Source organism: Catharus ustulatus, chromosome 11 (genome assembly GCF_009819885.2).
Source record: "Catharus ustulatus isolate bCatUst1 chromosome 11, bCatUst1.pri.v2, whole genome shotgun sequence".
Lineage (NCBI taxonomy): Eukaryota > Metazoa > Chordata > Aves > Passeriformes > Turdidae > Catharus > Catharus ustulatus.
In genome coordinates, this window is record NC_046231.1 from 4,383,677 (window position 1) to 4,395,091 (window position 11,415).

Below are 11,415 nucleotides of genomic sequence, written 5' to 3' on the forward strand. Positions count from 1 at the left end.
GTAGGACCAGATGGCAAAATTTAGGTACACACGATCCAGCTGTTAGCAAAGGTATTTTGGTTTCCTACACATTATGGAATATTAATTATAGACAGATTAGACAGAACAAGGAGCATAGCAATTTTTCAAGCATGATTGCAGTGAAAAATAGTGACAGCTAGCTCCTTCCATGAAGAAAACACTTTAATAACATCTCTATTTTATCACAGAGACAATTCAAAATCAATGGAAACTTGGTTTGATACCCAGAGATCCTTTGGAAAATTACAGTATCAGGCTTGGTATTGTATAACAGAGTACAAAAATCCCAGTTAGCAAAGCAAACACATCGGCAGTGTCACATGTCAGCAAATAAAACAGCTCAATTTAAAAATTTAGTTCATGTAATGTAGATCCCAGTTTTATTTAATTCAGTAAGTTGTCAGAATAGTTCTCCAGAATGGAAACAATTTTTTTCTCATTTTGAGAAAGAGCTTGTGTGTAAAAAAACTCAGAGCAAAGCAAAATAAGAAGCTAGCAGACTGTTTTAGGTTGATATTAAATAGCTTTATTTCATATAAAATATCCTTTCTGCATATAAATAATAACCTGAAATCAAGAAAATAAACCCAGACGGTGGAAGTTACTTCCAATTCTTTGGAAACAAAATAAGGGAAGTACTTGAGTAAGTACTGAATTAACTGGGGGGGACATTTCCTGCCATGCCTGTGGAATGAGAGGGATCTCCAAAAATCCCCTCACTTGTGCAGCAACTCAGCTCAGCAGGGAGCAAACTCCAGAGCTCTTTCAGAGGTGTCTCTCCCCCTTTGTGGCATTCCCTCTTCAGACATGGATCTCTGCTAAATGGTTGAAAATGCATTTGGTTCTTATTTCATCCAGTGGGTTAAAACATTTAGGTGGATTAGAGAGTGATTTCCTCAACCAGAGTGTGGCATCAGGTTCCAATGGTGTTCTGGCAGTCTGACTGAAAGAGAAAATAGCACATTTCAGATGGAATTGTGCCTGTGGCTACAGAAAACAGTTTGGAGGGTTAAGATTTAGTTGGGAAATGAAGCCAGCTAATCAAAAAGTGCTGAAGCAGCATGAGTACAAAAAGGGCTGCTCATACCATAGGAATTGCGCTGCTCCATTGCTTATGTCACAAAAGTTTTAACTATGTATCCCTTGGGCTCATCCCACAGAAGTTCATTCTAATTAACTCCTGGTGACTCTACTTTCAGCAGAGCACAAGTGACCCAAGCCTGCAGTTCAAGCCCAGAACAAAGGGTTTATAAACAGAAAGCTGCTGAAAAAATACAGGAAAGCAGCTCAGATAGCCTTAGACAAAAACTCTGAAGAACAATGGTGACGTGAATTACTCTTAATAGAAACATGTTGAAATTATCCATCAAAAAAAGATATTGACAATAAAAATGATACTTGATCCAGATTTCTATTCTCAATAGTTTAACGTTGCTCTCCCCAGTGCGCAGGTGCTGCACCTGGGTTGGGAGCAGCCCTGAGACCCATCCATGCTGGGCTGAGCAGCTGGAGCAGCGCTGGGAGAGGCCCTGGGAGCTGTGGGGCAGAGCTGGGACCCCAAACCCCCTGCCCTGGGCTGGGCCAGCGTGGGCAGCAGGGCAGGGGGGATTGTGCCCCTCTGCCCCTCAGGTGAGACCCTGAGCACCTGCAGAGCTGCCCCAGCCCTGGGCCAGCACAGCAAGGAGCTGGAGCTGCTGCAGAGAGCCCAGAGGAGGCTCCAGGATGAGCAGAGCATGGAGCAGCTCTGCTGGCAGGAAAGGCTGGCACAGCTGGGATTGTTCACCTGCACAGGAGAAGCTTTGGGCTGAGCTCAGGGTGGCCTTGCAGGGCCTGAAGGAGCTGCAGGAAAGATGGAGAGAGACAATTGGCAAGGGCTGGAGGGACAGGAGCCAGGGAATGGCTCCCAGTGCCAGAGGGCAGGAATGGATGGGATCTTGGGCAGGAATTGTTCCCTGGCAGGGTGGGCAGGGCTGGCACAGGGTGCCCAGAGCAGCTGTGGCTGCCCCTGGATCCCTGGCAGTGCCCAAGGCCAGGTTGGACACTGGGACAGTGGGAGGTGTCCCTGCCATGGCAGGGGTGGGGTGGGATGAGCTTTAAGGTCCCTTTCTCCCAAACAATTCTATAAAGTCATGGAGTGAGATTTTGCACTCCCGTTTTCCTTTCAGTAAAATGTCAGGGCTGGATTTAATTGTTTAAATTCACCTGCCTGTGATCCACACTGGCATGGTGTCCTGTAATTCCTGCTTCACACGTGCCAGACTCTTGTTGAAGTTTTGGATGTCACAGGACATCAGCATGGTACTAAACACCAATGACTCAGCTGCTAATCCCAAATTCTCCTGGTTTTCTGACATTGAGATTCTCAGTTTACTAAAGTTAATGTATGCAATGTAAAAGTTCAAACAGCACTGAACATCCTGGACAATAATTATAGAAAGAAAAAGTAATACCAAACAGAAGAACAACCAAAAGCACTTCTACATTGAGTATTTTTAAAATCTGAAGCTCCAGTTGCATAACTTTTAAACATTAACTGAAGAAACGAAAGAGTAAAAAGTGGAATCATATGTGGGTAATTTCTGAATAGAAGCACAGTTAATCCCAGCAATACAGTCCATGGAAACAGTCCAAAAATCTCAGTTAAATTATCAGATAAGATATTACTTGTCTGAACACTTTATATGTTTGCAACTTGTTTTTTATGTCCAATGACAGAAAGTATGAATTAGTTTCCTTCCTTTCTTGTCAAACTATTTGCTTAGATTTTAAATGAAGGAAATTACCATTGTCAGTGATGTGAATTGAGCATATCATTATGTACAAGCAGGCTTTAAACAGCAAAAAATGATCATGCCAAAAGAGGTTGCTTGCCTACCAATTTTGTGAAAACCATGATTTGAATATCCTCTGATTGATATCCCAGCAATGCATCTCATCTTACACTTTGGATCCCATAATTTCCCTTGTGAGTCTCACAAATGGAGGGGGAAAAAAAAGGCTCAGAAAGTTTCCTTTCACATTTTCTGGTTTTTTGGGTTTTTTTAAAATCAACATTTAAATCAACATTTATTTGTCCACACTCCTACTTTCAATTCAGCAGCAAAATCTGTTACAAGTGTTTTCTATTTACAAGCCTTTTTTGAAGTTAATAGGAGAAGTGCAAGAGTTCTTCTGTGGACATTTTGTGGTTTTTAAATTTTATTTTTTTTTTAACAGCAGACCTTCACTCAGTGTATTTTCTTCCAAACAGAGCTCTAAAATTAATTGGTTCCTGAGGATCAATTCTTCTTGTCATCTGTTGTGCACACCATCAGGGATAAGTTCCTTCCAAAACAATTTTAACATCCCTTTCTTCTTCAGTAAGACTTTGGATCACATATAATTGATAGTATTTCTAATGTAAAGAGAAGGTTCTGAACAGCTCAGCTGGTGCCAGTAGCTACCTCTGCCTGGGTAAAATGTTCAGCAGTTTGTTATGTTCAGCAGTTTGTTAGCAGGGTCTGACCCAATAAACTTGAGTTTATTTCTATTTAACAGCCCCTATCTTTTCCAGACTTTTTCAATAATTTGTGTACAATTTCTTTACACAAGCTTAAGTCAACCTGGAAAAAAAAAAAAAAAAAAAGGGAAAATGGGACTAAAGAAATCCCTCAACTTAAGGAATGTAAATTATTTTTCAATTTTTGTTAAACCAAGAGTTGGCACAAAGTTTTGCTCACAAGGAAGGAATATGAAGCATCATCTCCAAGGCATCCAACCTGTTGTAGCTTTTCCCTGTCCACACCATTAAACAAAATATCCCATTTGGCTGGGCTGGGTTCACACACCCTGGGAGAGGGAGTGAGAGAGAGGGTAGGGGAGAGAGAGAAAGTCTTTGGTGGTATTTTAAAAGCAACAGATAGCTTAAAAGAAACAAGGTAGTTTTGTGTCTGGCTTTTTGCCCTGTTTTTTGTTTCTATCCCCAGCCAGCAGCAGCCCTGTCCTGGACCAGAGAGTCCCTGAGACCCTCAGTGTTCCTCCAGCTAGAGTGAGACACAGACACTTCCTTCTTTTTCATTAGCCTGCAGGTCTGGCTCAGCTCCAGAGCAGGATTCCAGTCTGCACAAATCCATTTACTCTCCTGAGAGTAGAAGCTGCTGTGGAAAATAGCTGACACAGCTCACACCAGCGCTGCCACTCCTGGGAGACATTGCTTGGTGTCTGCCTGAGATAATATTTGGAACCTGATACACCCAGACAAGAAGTTTGCCTTGCACCCTCTCAAATGCTTCCCATAAAGTAACCTCAGATAAAACAGAAATGATCAGCCTTGAGCTTGCATGGCTACATAGAGAAAGTCACAGCCTGCTAATTAGGTGCCTAATTAGACACTACTGACTCTCGTGCCCTTTCTGAAACTCTGACATCAAATACACAGTAGAAACTTCTGAGTATGACAGAAATGGAATCACCTCTCTCATTTTCGAAGCATTAACTACTGGTGATAGAGGGTTGTACTGTGCTGAAAGAGGTGTGTGCAAGCAAAGGCTGAAGTGGAAGTAATCACTCCATTAAATATTTCACACACAGTATATTTCCCTTAGATTAAACACATGAAGTCCCTTTGAACCAGAGCTGAACAAAAAGAAGCAAAATGTCAAGCTATTATGTTAACATTTTCCAACCTCAGGTCTTTATCAGCTCTCTGAGACAAAGACCAAATCGAGCTTTCATGTCTGAACATGGCAGGTAGGATGCAGGTGGTGCGGCACTACTGTCAGACATTTGGATCATTCCTCACCAAGCAGAGAGAAAAATGTCAGCCGAGATGTTCATACAGAACTTGACATTTGGGTAAGCGAATATAACCTTCAAATCTGGCTTTCCTTTTACATGCAGCAGAAAAATACAAAAGTAATGGAGACAGGCAAAGCAGAGTTTGAAATAATCATAGCACAACATCTTATTAGTCCAGATCCTGCCTACAGGGTCTAATCTGAGGCCTTGTTCCAGTAGCTGTGTGTCACCTCAGAAATGAGCTACAAAAAATTCAAATAGAGAGCAGCCCTGTGTATTTTTCAACTCCAGCCTAGTGAGGTCATGATCTCTAAAATGGTTCTGCCAGGGAGTGCTATGCCCGCAGCTACAACCTACAAAAGTAGGACATGCAGAACATGGAGCCTCATTCTGTGCCTCAATATTTGTTAGAGAAACCCCAGCACGCCCCAACGAGGAAGTGCCTCTTCCCCTGCCAAGCTGTGACACATCTGAGTCTGCAATTACAGCTGGAAGTTGGTAAAATGAGCATCACCCTCTATAATTCACTATCAAAATGATATAATTGAGTTCAGAATGAGAGGTGTAAATAGCGCTGAAGGGAGGCAAACATCTCCCACTGCATTTCTTCAAATGCTAAGAGTCAGCCTGTGTCTCCCCCTAAGCTTTGCTACACCAAATGAAAAACCAGAAGGGATTAAAAAAAGGAGGGAGTGCTCCTTGAGCTCTGTGTCCAGTTCTGTCCCCTCAGTTTAGGAAGGACCTTGAGACACCTGAGTGTGTTCAGAGGAGGCAACGAGGCTGGGGAGGGGTCTGGAACACAAACCCTGTGAGGGACCTGGAACACAAACCCTGTGAGGGGTCTGGAACACAAACCTGTGAGGGGCTGGAACACAAACCTGTGAGGGGCTGGGAACACAAACCTGTGAGGGGTCTGGAACACAAACCCTGTGAGGGACCTGGAACACAAACCCTGTGAGGGGTCTGGAACACAAACCTGTGAGGGGCTGGGAACACAAACCCTGTGAGGGGTCTGGAACACAAACCCTGTGAGGGACCTGGAACACAAACCCTGTGAGGGGTCTGGAACACAAACCTGTGAGGGGCTGGAACACAAACCTGTGAGGGGTCTGGAACACAAACCTGTGAGGGGCTGGAACACAAACCTGTGAGGGGTCTGGAACACAAACCCTGTGAGGGACCTGGAACACAAACCCTGTGAGGGGGCTGGAACACAAACCTGTGAGGAATGGCTGAGGGCGCTGGGGTTGTTCAGCCTGGAGAAAAGGAGACTCAGGGGAGACCTGATCACTCCCTACAACTTCTGAAAGGTTTTTGTGGTCAGGTGGGGTTGGTCTCTTTCTCCAGGCAGCACTGACAGAACCAGAGCACACAGTCTCAAGCGGCGCCAGGGGAGATACAGGTTGGATATTAGGAAAAGTTTTTCACAGAAAGAGCGATCAAGTACTGGAATGGTCTGTCTGGGGAGGTGGTGGAGTCACCATCCCTGATATGTTTGAAAAAAGACTGGATGTGGCACTTGGTGCCATGGTCTAGTTGAGGTGTTAGGGCTGGGTTGGATTTGATGATGCTGGAGATCTCTTCCTACCCAGTAATTCTGTGATTCTGTGAGTGCTGCTATCAGCACTGACTCTGGCTTTGGAAGAGTGCTCTGAAAAAACCCCACACAACACAGAGGCAGATACCTCATATTCGCTTTGTTTCTGCTGCAACTCCATTTTTAAAAACAATTTGTATCATATCATTAACAGTGCTTAAAACTAAGAGTTAATAAAAAACGCCTTGGAGCTAAATTTCAGCTAGTTTGTCAAAAAAAAGCCCCTTTTGACAATTTATTCAAAGATTTCCCATTGACACAATTATTCTAGGATATGCATTTTAGTTACTCCATTTAAAAATTTCATCAGGATTTTCCAGACATATTTTTCCCTGATATAATTTTGAAAAAGTTCCATGATCATAGAATCATAGAATGGGTTGGGTTGTAAGGGACCTCAAAGCTCCCTACCATAGGCAGGGACACCTCCCACTGTTCCAGGCTGCTCCAAACCCTGCCCAACCTCAGTAGCAGAGATAACACCATGGACATAAACCAATATGACCCAGTTTAATTACTGCAAACAAGATTTAAGAGATGGTATTGAAGTCAAATAAGGGAAAAATACAAATCAAGGCTCGCTCTTCGAGAACAGGGTGAGAACAGCCCATACTGCTGCAGAGCTCCACAGCCAGCAAGAGGAATCCTCCAAGAGTTCGATTTTTAAGGTGCTGGACACCAAGAAGGTTTGCACAATCTTGCTCACTTTTGAAGTGTCTGTTTTCTAAATGAGAACCAAGCTTTTGAAATTCATATCCTAAGTTTTTCATAGAGGCAAGCAATTTCAAAAATATGTGATTTTTCATAGCTTTTCTCCATAGCAGCACTGTAATTTCTGTTGAAGACTCACTTTCTGGAAAATATGGTGTTGCTTCTAGTATAATTCTCAAATTTAGTAAAACAGACCAAAAAAAAAAAACCCAAAAAACAAAAAAATCCCAACAAACTAAAAAAAAACCACCCAAAAAACAAACCACAAAACAAAAAAGGAATTTTGCTGTTGATAGTAAATTTTGCTATAGAACCTCAAACACCATCATGTAAATCACTTTAACATGCAATCAAAATAACTTCTCCTGCAAAAGGATCCACAATCAAAACACTAAATCAAGCAACCACCTCTTCTCACCCATGGAAAGTCTGGTCTCAGTTCAGCAATTACATAAAAGTACATAATCTAACAGTAAATTAACCAAAATTTCTTTCCCACCAGACACTGAAATCGTCATGAAGCAATATCTCTCCAGGGTTTTTAAAATCAGGGCACAGGAAGGACATGAAAAACTCACCAAGAACAAATCTCCTCTTCAGCAAACCAGGAAAACACTGGACCTGTCAAAGCAAACATGACAGAGCAACAAATCATGGATTTGTGTTACGAGTTGCACACATGTCAAAGGTTGAAGAGATTCAGATTCTCAGTGATTTTAAATCTAAATGGCTCCACATATTTTAGGCAATTTACCTCATCTAGGACTGGTTTAGTAATGAACAAGGCTGCTCATAAGCAGCATTAAGTCCCTGCTCGACAGGAGCTGTACTTACACTCAGTGTATGGATTTGCAGGCCTGATAGAAGCTGTGTCTGCTGGAACCTCACTGAGGTCACAGCACAGAAGAACACTTGCATCCCAAGCTTCTGTCAGCAAGCCAGGTGATTTTGATTACATAACAGCCTGATCAGCATCTTTGGGCAGATTTTTTAGTCTGCAGCACCTCCTTGAAACGGAATGGAAATTGCTCACTGAGGGCCTCACTGTGTGCTGTGCTGGCACTGCTTCCTTCTCACCTGTCATATTTCCAGCTCATTGTATAATTCCATTAATTTCCTCCAGAAAGAAAAAACAAAGAAACAAACAAACAACAAAAGAAAAAAAACCCAAAACCAAAACAAAACTGAAAAAACCTTTCAATTTCAGTAATATCTAAATGAAACAGAGAGAATGACAAGTGCCAGACTTTCTCTTTTCATTTGGTGCAGTTTCTCTTGGTGGAGATGAGTTTTAAACAGACTTTGCATTTCTTTTCTCCTTTCTTAATTTTGTCATCCCCTATCCCTTAAGTAATATTGTGTCCCTGCAATAGTGTAGTGTAAAATTACATATTAAAGAAAAAAAAAAAGTTTTCAGTGCATATCACTAAAAGAAATAAAAGAAATACACAGCTACTATTTACTGCAGCTGTTGCAGCACTTGTGTGGGGGAATACTGGGAATGTTAGGAGGGGACTGGGAATAAATGACTCCATGCACCATCATGGAATCATTTTGGTTGGAAAAGGCCTTTAAGATCATCAGGTGCCACTGATAACCCCTCACAGCCACCACTGACCCATGTCACACTTATTTGAATAGTAGGAATAAAACCAAATTCACATCTGCCATCCAGTGCCAAGCAAAAGAGGTGTCAGTGATTGGGGGATTGGACTAGAAAACCTTTGAAGGTCCCTTCCAAACCATTCCATGAGTTTGCTACACCTGAGCCCTGGGTGCTCTGAGTGAGGTCAGGGCAAAGCATCATGAATCCTAAGTATTTCCAGCAGTGAGATATTAACTCTTAGAGAAAATGGCCTTAAAACCACAATAGTTTGTGGTTTGTAGTGAACATCATCTCCAGATCAATCAAAAAGCCATGGGAGAAGTTCTCAGTAAAAACTATGTGGGGACTCAAACCACAGGAGACAACATTCTGTAAAATTAAACCCATGCAAAGAGTTTGAGATGAGGTGTGAAGTCATTTAGAATATTGGCATTTTCTCCTCTAAGTGCCAGAGAACACACAGCAAAGAAGTTCAGATGTGCTTCAAATAAGGTCTAGTTACTTCTAGACTACAATAAAGGTATTAAAATACGTTCAAGAATTGTTAAGAAAGGAACATGCAAGCAGATATCAGTTTTAGCTACAAAAAATGAATTCCAGCTGAAGAAGGCATAAAAGCAAAAATTCCATCTCTTAAATAATATAATACCTTATAAACTTTTATAAAATACTGAGTTTACAACAAATTTAAGCTTGTTCTAAAAGACCTACAGAATTCTCTGGTCACTAGAGGTCACTATTAGTTTTGAATCATTCAAGTCTGCTGACTTCTAAATCTTCTTCAGAATGTTCTCAATTTGAGAACTTGCTTCCATGAAATATATTCATGTTAAATAAGGGTACTTGGAATAGATAAGTGAGTGTCTTCCTGAGAAAAATAAGTCCAGAAGTACAGGTCAAAAGTTCAGCTAGGAGAGTGTTTTAAAATATTGAATTTATCATGGTCCTTCCAGACACAGGTTCATTCTGGTGACTCCAGCAATAAAGAATATCGAGATGAGGTGCCCCCAGGAACATCCAAGATTATCTTGGCACTCATTCAAGTTATAACCCACCAGAAAAAGGAAAGAAAATCAAGTGGAATGGCCAGACCATGAGATATTCAGGCATCGACTCATCAAGAGTCCTTAAGACAACAGAACAAGAAGTGATGATTAATATTTGAGGGGAAAAATTAAAAAGATAAATGAAACTGGTGAAAAGTAAAGGCTTTTTGGATGTTTTCTGGACCTTGTCTAATATCTATTGCTACTCTGACCTACATTAAAGTCATCTGTGTGAGAGATTTGCTGCAGAGCTGTCACTGCTGTGCCCCCACACCACACTTCTGGCACTGAAGTCGCCTCCTCATTCTTTCCAGCACGAGGTTGGTGAGGGTGAAGACTAAGCAAAAAAAACCTTTCAAAATTATTTTCCTTTTCCAAATGCAAGCACAAGACATTAATGAGTCTGATCAGAAAGGCAGGGCCATGCAGTGTCCTCCAGTCCTTGAAGCACCCAGAAGGAGCAGGCAGGGCTGGAAGGGATGTCCCATGAGGAGCTCAGGACTCTGAGCTTGTCACACTCAGGAAAAGGAGCCTGAGGGTGACCTCACTGCTCTCTACAGAGCAAGGAACACGGGATCTACTGATGGGACATGGGAATAGTTCAAAGCTCCTCCAGATGAGATTTTACCACACCTTAGGAAGCATTTCTTTCCAGAGAGGATGACCAAGCACTAGCAAGGCTTCTTAGAGAGGCGGCTGAGGCCCCAGCCCTGTCAGGGCTTAGGAGCCATTTGGACAATGCCCTTGAGAACAAGCTTTAGCTTGGTCAGCCCTGAACTGCTCAGGCACTTGGATTAAGTGATGGTTGTGCTCCCCCACCTTGGAAATAGTCTGTTCTATTCTACTGAACATCAAAGGTGGAGGTGTGAAGATAATGGAAAATCCATATATTTTGACTGGAGACAAAATAAAAGTTCAATTTTTGCTATACAATCAACATTGAGATGCCCTATGGGCTTAGGATTCAGAGTTCACAAAACAGAAACAAAATTCTGGATGTAATTTTGAGCACTGAGCAAATTACCTACCTGGGGAGGGCAGCAGTTAAAGTATAAACCAGGTCAGAGCTGCAGGTCCCACTGCCAGCTGCATTGTCTGGCACCAAAGATGTCATATGAGCAGCTTCAGGGTGATGCAGAGGGAGCAGTAGGTGCTCCCCAAAACTGTGGCATCCCCTTAGATAATTTAGATTCTCTCCCCTTCAAGGCTTCCTGGCTGGGCAGCTTCCTGGGATAATTTTTGTTACTGCTTATATAAGATTTTGCCTCATTTATATAAGATTAGGGACTTCTAGGACTCAGACTATGTATATTTACCTTGTCTATATTTTCTTATGATTAATCTTCCATCTATTGGCAATATTTGTCACATTTCCTCTCCCCTTGCAGCATGAGTTTCACCTTCATTTGATTTCCTGGAGATGCAAACAACCTCCCCACCAAAAAAAAAAAAAAAAAAAAAAAAAAAAAAAAAAAAAAAAAAAAAAAAAGTCACAACGAAAATGTCACAACCAACATTGTGGGAGTCTGGGAATCTTCCACACCTTTCCTGAGGCAACATCAGGGAACTCTAAATCCTCCATGAATTACAACAATTCCCAAGCTGAGTCAGCAGGTGATCCAATGCCACTGCACAATATGAACCCAGACATCTCAACA

The 11,415-nt window shown here is 42.0% G+C and overlaps 1 long non-coding RNA gene across 1 annotated transcript; it reads right to left on the reverse strand.

Moving 5' to 3' along the window:
* Positions 1–573: 573 nt before the first annotated feature.
* Positions 574–8,065, reverse strand: LOC117001219. Its single transcript, XR_004418984.2, has 3 exons — positions 7,940–8,065; positions 7,684–7,726; positions 574–964 (listed from the first exon to the last, which is right to left on the reverse strand). It is a non-coding gene; the product is annotated as an uncharacterized LOC117001219 (long non-coding RNA).
* Positions 8,066–11,415: the final 3,350 nt, after the last annotated feature.